We start from the raw sequence: 14,700 nt of genomic DNA, 5'->3' as shown, positions 1-14,700 counted from the left end.
TTTATTTTCAAGTAACAAATTGTTTAAAATAGCTCTATATGCTCCAACAGTTTGTTGAAGTGCAGAACCTGAAAGAAATTGGGGTGTATAAAGAAACTGCATCGCCCAAAACTCTCCAGAAGTACTCAGAATGGCAGGGCTTTTAACCAATAAAATGTGAGATTCAAGGAAAACACTGTCACTACTCAGCAAATAATAAGAAGCAGGTATAAGTATGACATCATTGCAAACCATTCTCATTGGCGGCTCCTCGGTATGCCCTTACTGTTCTATTTGTGGAAGCAGCAGCCTTATTCAAATTAACCTTTCACGCAGAGGCGAGGAGGGAAGTGGTGAGTAATATGCTGCAGTCTTTTCCCTGAAGGTGATGTGCTCTCAAATTCGCTTTACATTGCCTTTGAGCAGGCAAAATAAAAATAAATTCAGCTGTGGCAGTGTTTCACAGGGATAATAGCTGCTGGAATTAGATCAGGTCAGTGGAAAGAAATGGAAAAGAATCTGTGGCAGAGTTAAAACAAATTTCTGAATTTTGCTCTCCACTTTTATTCTTTCCCCCCTTATTATTTCTCCATGTCACATTCCTGGTCTTTGGCTGCAGAGGCTAAACTTGGTAGCCTTCCAATCAGTCCTTTGAGGGGGGAGTTTCTCTGAATACTAACTAATACTCTTAGCCTGTGCTGTCTAGGGCCCAGCAGACAGGTCAAATTAATGGATGGCTTTCTGGTATTGAGGAAATATTCAGAAGTGTGAGGTTGATGAGACAACTTAATCACATACTGTAGACTATGAAGAATTGTCACTCTGTATGTAAGCCAGGGCCCCCACCTGCATGGGTGAGCCACAGAGAGCCTACTCTGTCCAACTCTGAGAACTTCAATCTAACTCGCTAAGTGAGATCTCCAATGAAGGGGGCAGCCCTTCAACCATACATTTCTCTTTGGTTGTAGAACTGTGCCTAAATAAAGCATGGTATGTCTTTGGTCTTATTTTGTTTTACCTCTCCTAACTTGTTTTTCTGTCCCTTGCCATTTACAAAAATCATTCAGGATACAGACCATGTAAAATATTACATCCTATTTTAGTGTATTTTCTTTATTCATCTTTTCTTGTTTCCAGTATTTATCATTTCCTTACTTCCCTTTTCACCTCTTCCTTCCTACTTCAAAACTAATTGCTAGATTCAAATATTTTTACAATGCAAGTGACAAAAGTCTACTGAAAGTTCACTATAAACCTAAATCTCTGCCTCAATATGAGATTAGGCAAATGTGGTTATATCTCAGGTCAGAAACAAGTTCCTATGGGCCAAGTTCCTAGCTATCTTTGGTTCAAATTAATGTCTTATTGCATGAATGCAAGGAACCTCCTTAAAAAGGTGTTGACCCCTGAGAGCTTAGTGCCTCCCTAACTACTCCACTAGAGTACCAATGACTATGTCACTGGAACAACATTGCACTGCCATCTCTTAATTTGTTTGACTTCTCCACAATAAATTCAAATGCATCTGAGTGGAGTTGCCATTGGGTTCTGAACAAAACTATAGAGACTTGGAGCACAGTAACTTGTAAGAGGATGATTTATAGCACTACATTATCACTGCTATTTCTTGAATGGAATCAGTAATGCTAAGAGAAGGTTGACCCAGAGGAGTGCTGAGAAGCTTTTTGGCCAGCTGAGACCAGGTGTTTACAAGGAAGACTGCTAGACAGGCAGGAAGGAAGAGGCACAGGCTCCAAGTCACTAGTGCCCCGGCCCAAACTTGTGGCCACTTTGCCAGCTTTCTGTCAAGAGTCACCATGAGCTCTTTCTTTCATAGCTTCCAAATTCTAGGTAACTAGAGACAGACTTTGCACAGCTCCTCTGTATGTTACTGAAACCCACCAGTTTTAGGTTTCTTGACTTTCTTTTGTTGGCTCCTTGCCCCTTTCCCTGGCTCGCCCCAGCCCTTCCTTTGAAATCAGACTGTGTCCTGGCCCACCATGGCAAGCCACTCTATGGAAGGGAGCTGGAGGTTATGATTTGACCTGGCACAGCACACAGTTCCAACTCCTCATGCTTGAATGCTGCATTGTTCCTGTGCTGAATGAAGTTTTGGAAAATGACTTTCAGATGTGAGTTTCTCTTCTGGGGCTGTCTCACTCTTGCATTGCTTCTCTGCTGTTTGGAATCCCACAAAACTCATCGTCTTTGGCTGGGGATGAAAATGAAAAGCCCCAAAATAGCACCCAAGATGACATGGGCTGATATAAATTTGAAATGCTTCAGCTTAAGACCACTACTAAATAATTTAATTATTGGCCGTACACGCTCCCCACCTTTTAGTCTATATGCACCTTATGCAGTAACTCTCAAATCTGTTATTTTAGTCAGTACTCACAAATTACTGTGACCTTCTTTATCTGAACTATGATCAGAAAGCTGCCTAGTTCTCCTTAGGTTTGTTTCTTTTTTCCTACCCCCCCCAACCAGAAAAGTAGCTGCTGAAAGCAGAACAGTTGCCATGGCAACCTCTTGGCAGCTTCCTCAGCAAGTAACAGTGTTGATTTCCCGGGCCTGGTGGGAGGGGGTGGAGCTTTAAGGAGGTAAAGGAAGGTTACTGTGCACTTAGTTAATATGCAAAACCACTTACACAGTGCTGGGTGAGCAATGAATAAGTGCAAACAAAGCCATGCTTGAACAGCTAACATGGACTTTGCACACAAGTTGATCTGTCCAAGGATGCAGATGCTGGCTCAGAAAGAAACCTTGCAATTGGACAGTGAAGGACAGAAGAGGTCACGCTACAAGAGGTTAAACATTATTTTTGTAATGGCTGGTGAATATGAAAGAAATAAACTGAAGCAGGAAGTAATTGCCTTGTTCCTCTTAGCTTTGTTCAAAGAAAAACATAGCAATCTAATTTACAGGGATGGTGTTTTCCCTGAAAATTTAACATACTGAAGTTCAAGTTTGCATCAATTAAAGTCTATGTACGATAAACCAATATGTTCAGATATAAGCAAGTATAGCATAATTTGGTTTATGCTTGAACAAAACATACGGCTCAAGTAGCATCTTTCACCTCTGAGTTTTCAGACAAAGAAGCAGCTTAGTAATTTGGGACTGGAGTGGGGGCGTTTAGTGTTGAATCAATCCCCCGCTCGCGCGCGAGCCCCTCCTTCACTTTGATGTAGTCCTGGGACCTGGACAGGTTGGAAATCATCTCTCCCTAAGAGAGTGAGGAGAAACTCTAGAACACCACAGCACCGGCAGAGGTCACCTGCGTGAGCGAGGTGCAGACTGGCTCGGAGCTCAGGAGGCGGCAGCCCGCCCCTCACCTCCTGGCCTGCGGCTTTGCATGCTGAAGAACAGGCAGGCTGATGGAAAGCATGCCGCAGTGAGCTGAGGTCTGCCCAGCAGGTGTCACTAGGGATTTAAAGCTTGCCAGACCTTTGGGTCTAGGGCTAGGAAACCACCACATAATGATTAATGAAGTTTCTTTAAAAATACGTTTGAGAGGCTATATAAAACATAATTTCAAGGAGTTTCCTTTGCAAGGAAATTAACATGATAGCTTCAACTTGGTTTAGATCATTTCTGGGTCACTCTATCCAAGGCTCCATCTCCATTTCTGAGTCCCAGTTCCAAAAAATACACAGGAACATAAAACCCACAAAAGGCACACTGAACCCAAGAGTGGGAAAATACACTGGCAAAGCCAAACCAAGTGTAGAGCTATTATGATGGTGAAGATTCCTTACAAAATGAGTCTCCATACCCAAACACTCTAGATAATTGATTTAGTAGGTAATCTCGGGATTAAGATCAGAGTTCACTTTAAAAAGGTAAATATCCCAGAAGTCCCTGTATAAGTGAGGTCAGTTTGTGTTTTATCAATGCTTAATATTTTAACACACCTGAATGAAGACTTTATCTCACTGAACTGAAGATATTATCTACCATCTCATTTATATGCCTAAAAATATACCTACAATAAATTTTTTTCTAAAACTTTAGATTCAGGGAAAATTTGTCCTCCCCTGAACACTTTCTGTTTTCCCTTCCCTTCTGCCTGGAAACTCAATGTTCAAAAATTTTCATCATGAATTTCAGTAGCTTCCCAAGCTGAGATTTTCATATCTACTTTCTCCATCTTAAATCACTTAAGTAATAGCCTTCTAGCTCATTGTAACTGTTTTGTAGTTTTCACATGTTTAAAAGTGGGCATGATGTACCCACATAGGAGGTGGAAAGGAAAGAGAGGATGAAGAGGTGGCATTACTTTGTCACCAACATTTAGTAATTCATGACAAATTTATTAGGTGTGTCTATACTCAGCTATCCTTTGGGATACAGGAAGGGAACAGAGTGCAGGTTTGAAGAGGGTGCAGTAAGCCTGAATGTGCATAAGAGGCCTACATGTGCTTAAGAAGATAACTTAAGCACTCAGCATGTGAAAAGGGTGGGATCCACCCAGTGGAAGCAGAGAAGTGGAGAACAGAGGGGTGAATATAAGAAAGAAGGGTATCATCTTTAGGGGAGTGTTTAGAAAGAGATTCACAAAGCATCAAAAGCAGTTTTACAATCTAAAGGAAAGTTTTACCCTTACCCATACCTGTAATCCTTTCATTTTTGAGGAACTGAGCCTCAAGATCATGATCATGTGGTCACCTGGCACTCTGTAACAAAACCAGGACTAGAAAATAAGCCTCAGGCTCACATCTCTGCTACTGATGGTAAGGGAAGGAAGGGAAAAGGAATGTCAGGAAAATAATCCTTTGTTTTCTGTTCTTTCTCTCAGGATGCCGCCCGCATCATATAATACCACTAAAGATTCTCCCACAAATGAAAACCCTAGTCTGCAGTGATGCAATTGTAGCAGAATTTTATTAAATCTTAATCGGTCATTATATTTATTTCTGTTTATAGGAGAAAAATAAATTACTTCAGTAGTATTGATGTCTAGGAGCCCATTTTCTAACCACAACTCTAGCCATTTCTCTAATCATTTAACTGATGTTGTTTTAATGAGAGCTATTGTTATTATGCATTATTAATAAAAGACCATCATTACTATTAATATAACTTACGAAAGATTCTATAAAAGCTTTGAGACTGCTGCTGCAATTAACAAGAAGCCAGATTCTCCATGATGTGGAAAAAAATCAGTTGGATGTGCCTTGACACATTTGATCTTATAAGTGAATATCACGTGCCCACAAGAAAAATCATGAGCTCTATGATGTATGAAGTTACTTGTCCTCCTTCACACAGTGAGAACTTTGATAAACTGAGAGAAACTTTCATAAAACTCTGATCTTAAGGCCATGACAGTGGGATTTATTAGCTCACATTTTTTCGGGAGCTCAGTCTTACCCAAAAAGTAATATTTATGATGGGTGAAAACCAACTTATTCCCACTTTCAAATAGGATATGGGAATTGAGATAAGAACGAATATCATCATGCTTCTATGACATACGCTAAATATCATGAAGTTTTTGAAGTATATTGAAGAGGTGAGAACTTAGAAATGAGGCATGCACTTCCTTCACTGATATTCTCATTGAAAGGACCTCTCACCTCCATAGCTGCCACAGCCCACAATAGTTAGCACCTCCTCTGCCTCTTCACTGGGATGGGAGGAATCAGAAGCAACTGGGAAACAGCCAGAAGGGGCAGGGCTCTGGCTTCTGACTCTACTACGACTTAAATGGAAGACGACTGGACTAATGAAGTTCTGAAAACATCACCACATTACTTAACATTTGTTCTTTGAGGAGGGGTCTTATTCCCCAGTACAGTCTTGCTTCAGAATCTATTTTAGAGATTTTTCCAACTCCTGACTTTTCACTTTTTATTGGCATCTAGCCTCGTGGAGGGATTACAAGGTGAGGAGGTTGACTTGAGGGGATAAAGTGTGAATCTAACCCACTAAAAGATCATAAGCATGACTGAACATCTTCAGTAATTCCAGGAAATATAAAAGAACTTTGATTTTGCTATGCTATCCAGGCTGGCCTCAAACTCCCAATACTCCTGCCTCAGCCTCCTGAGTAGTTGGGATTATAGGCACATGTCAATGTGGCAGCTCTTACAGTACTTTTGTACACACTTATGGATAATACTTTGGCCAGAACCTTCAATCAAATAGAAATAATCATTTATGTTTTCTAGAAAATCATAAGCTCTAGGTCTTCTAAAGTCCAAACTGCAATTTCACATGGGTTCTGTCAGTATTATTACCCCCATATTACTTATTTTTGTACTGTTGGGGATCAAACCCAGGACCTGATACATGTTAAACAAGTGCTCTACCACTGAGCTAAATCCCTGGCCTTTTTCTCTTTACTTTCAACACATATGGAGACAAAGTCACGGGGATTGGGAGTGCCAAGAGTCACAGAGTAAAATAAAGAAAGAATGCAATCCCCAACCCAAACTCTCCTAACCTCCAGACTCATGCTCATCTACCCATTAACATAAAGCTCCTTACTAATTAAGAAAAACTCAAAACACCTGAGAAGGAGGGGGCTACATGGGAATGTGGTATGAATCTTTAGTTTATACCTTGTCTAGATGAAGTGATTTTTGTTTTATTGATGCAAAAGTCTTTGCTTATTCCAGGAAACTTATTTGCATTTTTACTTGTTTTGTTCTTTTCCAAATTATGGCTCAGCGGGTAACAGTAATTGAGTTTTCACGGAAGTTTTGGATTATGCCAATAACTTCTCCCTATTAGTTTTAATAATCAAAGGAAAGCATCTTATTTACATTAGAATATTCATGAAGCAACCACTGAAAATATGTAGTAGGTATTAATATAGTCTTGAGCTTTGGGAGGACATTTTCTAACTTCCTTAGATAATTGGCACAGAGAGGATTTTTCTGGGCAGGTTGTATTCTGCATTTCCTCTGGTTTTGCTAATCAGGAAGGCTAGGAACCTACATATTTGTTTGTGAGACTGAAGAATTTTGTGAATTTTAAGTCTTCTTGGCCACTTTTTAACTAATATTCTTGCTAAATCGTTACAGTATGTCATTAAAATCAAGACCCATCTATATTTTGCCCGGATAAATTTAAAGAACAAAATGGAATGTCAGTGATAGAAAACAGAGAGATAGACTCTATGGAGATAGAATCTGGGGAAGTGAATCTGGGGAAGGAACAGACAGGAAGTAAAAAGGATCAACAGGTGATATGTGTATGTACCAGTTCTTCACAATGAATGGAATTGTTCTGTAACACAAATGTATACTAATAAAAAAGGAACATAATAAAATCTATCAACATATTGAATATCAAAATAGGAGTGCAGAGGAAATTGAACACTAGAATGTTAGAATTATAAACTATTTCATGAACCACATGGTAAGAACACACCTGAGGGGAAACTGAGGCCTGGAGAAGTTCAGTGTCATCCCTAGGTCTCACAGCATCAGCACAGAACTGAAATCCTAAGGGAGGCCCCCAGCTGTGTGACCACACCTATTGAATTGCCCTTTCTGTTCTGTTATCATTCTTTGGCTTATTTCTATGGTTCACTGTTTCTTCTCCCCCTACAGTTATGATTTCCTGATTTCCTTTTCTGCACATGCTGTCGTGCAGTCAGTCACCCACAGATCTGAATTTCTATCTCACTGCCTCCAGGAGGGGCCGCCTGCCTCTGTCACACAGAAGCTAGTCTGGTGTGCAAGGCTCTTCACATCATCACCAAGTAACTCTAGGGAACGTCCTACCACTAACGTGCTTCGCTGCCTGGGTCCCCGCTCCTGCAAGGTGACTCCAGAAAAATGTTGGCAATATGTGGGTACTAACATGGACCCAAAATACAGATCTGATTGCCGAGAGCCATCAACCGCTTACGTGGGGGAAACAGCACAGATTTAAAAGTCTGTAACAAAAGCATAATCTTTTCTTTTGTTTGTTAATTTGTTTACTGAGACAAGGTTCTTACTATGTGGCCCACACTGACCTCAAACTCATGGCCTTAAGGAATCCTCCACTCTCAGCCTCCCAAGGCATTATCTTAATCATATCCTACCTGTAGAATCTTAAGACAATATTCTCCTACTCTGGGAACTCTGAAGATGAATACGAACTTAAGACTTGGGAAGAGTGTGCTTCTTCACAGAAAAGTGCTTTTATTTTAACATTTAATTATGGGCCTACCTCACAGAGGAACTTTGAGCTTGTTGCCACTAGAAACTGAATCATCTAAGCTGGGGCTGTGGTGAAATTGCAGCCCCCACCCCTACCGCCCACCAGCCTCCTCCAGTAATTCACTGACCTTCCTAAGGTTGACTGAGCTGAACTTTGAGATGGTCCTGAGTGTTCAGAGGCTGAACTGTGCTTCTAAAGGTATGTGCAAGGGAAAAACCATTATTTCTGAAGGCAAAAGGGAGTCCTCTCTGACAAGAATTTCCAGGGAAATCTCTCAGTTGCAGAAACTAGCAATGTTTAGCAGGAACAATTTTACATCTATCTGAAGAAAATGTCAACAAGGTTTCCATTTATTTCAAACTACCCTGAGAGATATTGAAATATTGTGCAGGAAAAGTATATTTCTTGCCCACCAAGAAGATTGCAACAATCTTCCCAAATGGAGAATGTCTTGTAACCAAGCACATAGATCAAAAATCGATTTATGTGAGCCACTGAATTTGTACACATTTTGACTGTTCATTTTATAGCCTTATTCCATTACCATGTCAGAAGAAAATACTTGTTAGCTCCTAAATGTAGATTCTAGATAATTTCTGAATGTATTCATAGTTTTTATATAGTTAAAACGTATATCCTAGTACTTTAGTTTTATTTATCCAAGACAGCTGATTTTCTCTGATTGATAACTATATACCGTTTCCGTCTTTTGTCCACATTTGTTATGCCAAAATATTTAACACTGTAGAAGTCTTCATTCTTACCTTTTCAAGTTTTGAGGGAAAGAGGGGTAGGAGTACCCTTTCACTTCTTCCTCTGGTGACAGTCAGTGGCAAAGGCATCTTCCAGGAATGGAGGGCAAGTTTCATTCCTACCAAGTAAAATCACCACCTATGAAAGGTTTCGGGAAACAGTATGTGGCTTTCAAGAGATACTACTTTTTAAAAATGGAAGAGTGTTTTTAAATTATTGTTTAAAAGAAAAGGTTAAAAAAAAAAGAAAACTAGACATAACATAAGATACAACAGAACACAGACATACAAGACCAGCCATGGAAGGTGGCAGTCTAGAAGTAATGGATTACAGAGATTCTACCTGAGGGTAAATTAGTCATGGGAGAGAGGACCAGACATGTCAAAAGTCATGGCTATTAGATTGCATCTTTAGAGAAAATTAACATGTTCTGAAATTCAATTTACTCTTTTTTTTATTAGCTGTTATGGTTTCAGTATTTAGCCAAAAACTGTGGGTGTGGTTTCTACATGGAGCTAAATTTGCTTTCAAAAATCTGTTAGGAAAAGATTAGATAAAATTGCTAACAAAATAGTGTTTTCTATGATTCTCACCAAGTGGCACTGTTCGGTCTCACACACTCACCAGGGCCACTTTCTACCACCAACTTGCAGAAGATGCTGGAGTGTGGCCAGACATCATGTCTTAATCCCAGCATGTGTTTCCCCAGTGTCTCTTTCACTTGCTGCCCTACTACACCCAAAGCTGTTCAGTTCACACTACCATGGTAATAGTCTCCATACAGACTGAAATATTTCCAATGTGTATTTCTATGAGGTGTGCTCAAAAGATACAATACGGTGAATGTTTAAGATTGTTGAAAGTTTATTACAGTAAAAGACATATTGTCGTTATTCCTCCTCCAAACCATCCCCCTTTTCAGACATGCTTATTCCATCATTTTGGCCACTTTCTGAAGTAGTTCTGGAAGCCCTCTTTCATGTCTTCATGAAATATGATGAAAAATTTGGTGAATGTGACTTCTGCCTGTAACCCAACACAAAGGCAGACTCTTTTCATTTACCTTATTTACCAGGTCTGGCACATGCAACTTTTGGCTCTCCCTCAAAGTCAAAATGACATAAAAAGTACATTTTGAATTAATTCGGGATACTGAAACAGCCACAACAGAATAACTAAAGACACTTACAGTGGAGACTTCCACAACTGCTTCAGAGAAGAATGGGGAAAATGTTTCATAATGAGGGGGATTAATAGCAATGGATATTTTACTATAATAAATTTTTTTAAAAGTGAGGATTTACCATATTATTTTACCAAACCTCATAAAACAATGAAGGATAAATCAGGTAATAATGCAAGCTCACTTCTCTTACCATATCTTTTATCAACAATCCAAGAAACAGGTAAGGTCAATCTGTTTCCAATGATTTCAAGGAGTTCTGTATTGGGGTCAGCATGGGTAAAGTTGATCATCAGACTACGTAGAAATCACAGTAGACAACATCAGGTCACAGTCATGGTTTTGGAGACTTAGAAAAACTTTTTACCTTCTCTGAGCATCTGAGTTCTCACCTATAAAGGAAATATAAGAATGATTTGCCTCATGATTGTGAGGATTGGTAACTATTTATGAGATGAAATAAAATTAAATAAATGCTAACAATTATTAATATGCTTACCAAATACTCAGTATGCATTTACAAAGGAAGATGTATAAGTCCATTTCAACCCTAGGGATATCCCACAGCAACTGGTAGAGAAAAATGTTACCACTAGACTCCATCCTTATTCTACCGTCCAGTCCAAGGACATTCTACACTTCCAGATTCCAGGCTTAAGATAATGTCCTTGTGTATCTCTCAGATCAACTTTCATACTTTCATCTGCTCCCATATATTTGCCCAAGCTTTTGAACTCTTCACCTATGAGAATAAATCTAAGCTTTTGAACATGGAATTGGAGTTTACTTTTAAAACTCAGGGCAAACTAGCTCAACAACTCTTGACCATTCTCATTGTATTCTCTGTGCTCTTTCTTTCTTTATGAGTCCACTGTGGAACAGTCCTCTGATGTTCTTTCCCATCACGTTTTACTGCTCCAGCTAAACTCTCAAACTGGAATGTCTTGCACCTTTCTGTGCATTAGATACAGACCTAATGTTCCATTACTGTGCTTAATGTGCTGAATAAAGCTCAGTACTTTAATTATACACCTTAAAGAGCACTTGTGACTAAGGAAAATGTCAACAAAGTTCCTGTTTATTCCAAATCTTTCTGGAGGACATTGAATTATTGTGGAAGAAAAAGAATTTTCTTATCCACTGTTAGTCAGAACCTATTTTACCAATGTGAAAGATTTGTTTTGAGAAGCCTATTAATGTGTCTTCCATTCAGCCAAGTCTAAGCACAAAGACCTGATTGAAATACAATACCTTTATATGGAGCTGTCTAGTATCAACTAAAGAGCAAAGTGGGCAGAACAACTTAGGCCATTCACCCATGGGATGTAGCCCAAAGCGTCTCCAGTTTTATACTATTACAGCTCCGTGGTAGTAGAAGTTGGAAGCATTCCCTCTTCCTAGCAAAAACAATCAAACCATCCCCCTCTATGGGAAGAAGAGTAGGACAATGAGTCTCCCTTCCTGACAGTGACACTCTAATATAATTATGTAACTGGATATTAAACTGAGATACTGTGTTTTGGCTGGGTCATGAAAATAATAGATGGCATATTTCATGGTGAGATTTGAAAAAATTAACATGGCAGAAAATTAGTTTTATAGTCCTTGAGATGACAAGACTTTTAAAAATTTAGAAAGAGCTGAGACAATTGACAGTGGAGATTGAAAAGGTTTTTTGGACAAAATTATTAGACAGAGGGCATGGTGCTCATTCTCTGCCTATGGTTAAAAGAGAGCAGTTTCGAAGGACAAGTAGAGGCAGGGGATTTAGCTCAGTGATTCCACCGCCTGCCTGGCAAGCACCAGGTCCTAAGTTCTGTCCCTAGTGCCAAAAAAATAAATGAATAAAAGGACAAGTGAAAGGTTTAACTTCTGTCCTTGACAGTGTGGTGCCAGACTTGCACTTTCATTCTCACTAGGCAAGTACACACTTTGAGAGGTGGGCTGCCAGGTTCCTTTGAAGAAGAACGAAAGAAAGCTGTTGCTGAATTGGCATCAGTGTGTAAACCAGTATCGTAGATGGGGATAGGAAGAGAAGAGGACTGGACCGTGGATACATGAAAGTTTCCATTGGCCAAGATGCAGCCAAATATATGAAATAGGAATGTCTGTGGTCATCTTATGTCATGACCTAGAAAGATATCCAAAGTACAAATGACCTCACCAGACATAGCCTGGGAGTATCCTCAGATTCCAGGGACTGAGGGAACAGGGAATGATTATCTGAAACAGGAGTAGAAATCCTCAGACCTTGTGTAAGTCACTGATGCAGGAAAATCTCGGAAGTTGCAGGAGAGGGAAACTCTGGAAAACCATGAATGAAAGCAAGCACTAGCATTAAGCAGCCACAAGGACCAGATAACAACACATAAAACACAGAGGTGAAAGGCAGTTGAAGAACAGCTTGACCCAAACTCTCTCTCCTTCTCTCCCCACCCCAGCACTGACCCCAAAGGGAAAAGAAAAACCTACTAATAGGAAGTGGAGGACTAGGAGTGCAAGTCAGAGAAGGAGATGCCATGTAATCTCCATCTCTCAATCCTGAGCTACCAACCTGAGACAAGTCTGAGTATCAGTGAGAGACAAGGACATTTGTAATCTCTCCATGGGACAAGACATTGTAACCACTAAACTGAGAAAGCTCTGAGATCTAAGAATGTCCTGTGCCCTGAGAATAACACTCAGAGTTCCTAAGTTTTCATCCAGGGGAAGAAAATAGCCCTGTAGAGTTCATTTTAAGGAGCTTTGAGAAACAATCTACAGTTGCCTTATTACATCCCCTCACCATGTTTGTTTCAATGGACTACTGACAGTTATTTTTACATGCCCTATCTACCCATCCCAGAATCCCAAATGGCAGGTATTCTCTCTTGCTCACTTTTGTATTCTAAGTGCCTAGTTTAGTAACTGGCATGTGGTTGAAACTAAGCACCTGTTGGATAACACACAGGAGAAGAACATGACTACCAGAGAGCAACAGGTAAAGAGAATTGCATATGTGGGGGAGAGAAGCGAAACAGATCTTCATGGATAGAACAAGAAGACTTTATGGACATATATCATGTGGCCATGTAAGACTAACATTCCATCAGGGACATACAGGGACCAACAGAATTCAAGAAGGATGTAATGACAGGAGAAAAAATGTAGATATGAAGATAGATATGTGAAGTGAAAAAATGATTATGCTTTGGAAGGCAATCTGAAGATATGTATTATCATTTTATAGTAAATGAGAACAGAGAGCAAAAAGATAACCATAATGGCCGTGAACATGCCAAGGCTATCAGGTGGCTGGCAGGTCCTCAAACAGAAACAGATGAAGGTTATTTGGGGAGATTTATATAGGGAAACACACCAAAGACCTATCAAAGCCAATGCTATAGGCCTTGTCTAGAGGATGCGCCCAATTCAGAAGTAGTGCCTACCTGAATCTGTAGAGCAAGTTTATTTTTCAGACATAAAAGGACTTTGCTTCTTTAGTTATTACCTTCTGCAAGCAGAGAATTAGCTCACACTTGGAGCAAGAATACAAAAGACTGCATTCAAATACACTGAAGAGGCCAATTGGAAGGGAATAAAAATGTGTGGGTTTGGCTGAGTCAAACCAACTGAGCTAGATAAGATTAATAATTGTCTATTCTATATGTGGTTAATACCCCAAATTCCCTAACCCTGTTACAAGCCTTGTTTCATTCATTGAAATGTTTCACCCGCCTTACTAATTTGGATGCTACTTCAGAGAACAGATGAGCAAGGTAGTGATTCATGGTGGTAATAGCTTTTGAGAGAAATGTCCTCAAGTCTCCCAGTTGGTGGTAACAGAAAGTTATTTCAGTGACATGCACGACAGAGACCACTGGAATCCCTATATTTAGAAGTTGCTTTCTGTCACAAAGGATCACTTCTCAGTATATTATTTATTAACACCTCAGAATGATTTAGAGAGAACTAGTTTATATATGATTGAGAAAATGGAAAATAAAATAAAGTGTTAAGGGTCTCAAGAGCCAAAAGCCTCCAGGCACCTAGTAGAAACATCATCTACTTTTCATGTGGCACTGAATCTGCACTAGGAAAGTTAAATATAGACTGCAAGGCTAGGATGAAAATACAAATCACTACAAAGACAAGGAAATAAAATGTATTGAATGATTATTCTGTGCCGTATCCTACATAACTTACTTCATTTAATCTCCATAAAAGCTTTATATCATTATACCATGCAGGAAACTGGGACTCAAACAGGTTAAATAAATATGCAAAGCAATATATGTGGTAGGACCAAAATTTAAATCTAGATTTGTGCAAATTCAAAGACCTTGCTCTTCCCACAATACCAAAATACTTTTATGTACAAAGTTCACACAGCAAAAGGAACAGGAAGACACAAACTCATTTATATAATGCTTTATTAGAGAAAAATACTTTTTATAATATTGAAATCAGGTTATGATAAGCATTAAAGTATCTTAAAACTATAGAATAAGCAAGTGATGGGCAAGACTTAGATGTGAAGAAACTTTACCAAAGAACTTTAAAGTCAAACCTGGATTTCTGGAAGCCAAAACTGTACAGATTTCAATTCTTATTCTTTTTTTTTTTTTTTTTTTTTTTTTTTT

General features: G+C 39.3%; 1 long non-coding RNA gene across 1 annotated transcript in view; it reads right to left on the bottom strand.

Moving 5' to 3' along the window:
• LOC104861026 overlaps positions 1 to 14,700 on the bottom strand; it is a 110,934-nt gene that overhangs the window by 80,981 nt on the left and 15,253 nt on the right. Inside the window, exons 2-3 of the long non-coding RNA XR_779887.1 lie at positions 10,272 to 10,470; positions 8,907 to 9,013 (exon numbers count right to left, since the gene is read on the bottom strand). This is a non-coding gene — a long non-coding RNA (uncharacterized LOC104861026). The remainder of the gene's footprint in view (positions 1 to 8,906; positions 9,014 to 10,271; positions 10,471 to 14,700) is intronic.

The sequence above is a fragment of the Fukomys damarensis genome, unplaced genomic scaffold (assembly GCF_012274545.1).
Source record: "Fukomys damarensis isolate Sample0158 unplaced genomic scaffold, DMR_v1.0_HiC HiC_scaffold_6, whole genome shotgun sequence".
In the NCBI taxonomy this organism is placed as follows: Eukaryota; Metazoa; Chordata; class Mammalia; order Rodentia; family Bathyergidae; genus Fukomys; species Fukomys damarensis.
The sequence above is the reverse complement of the archived record's forward strand: the minus strand, read 5'-3'. Positions and strand labels throughout refer to the sequence as shown.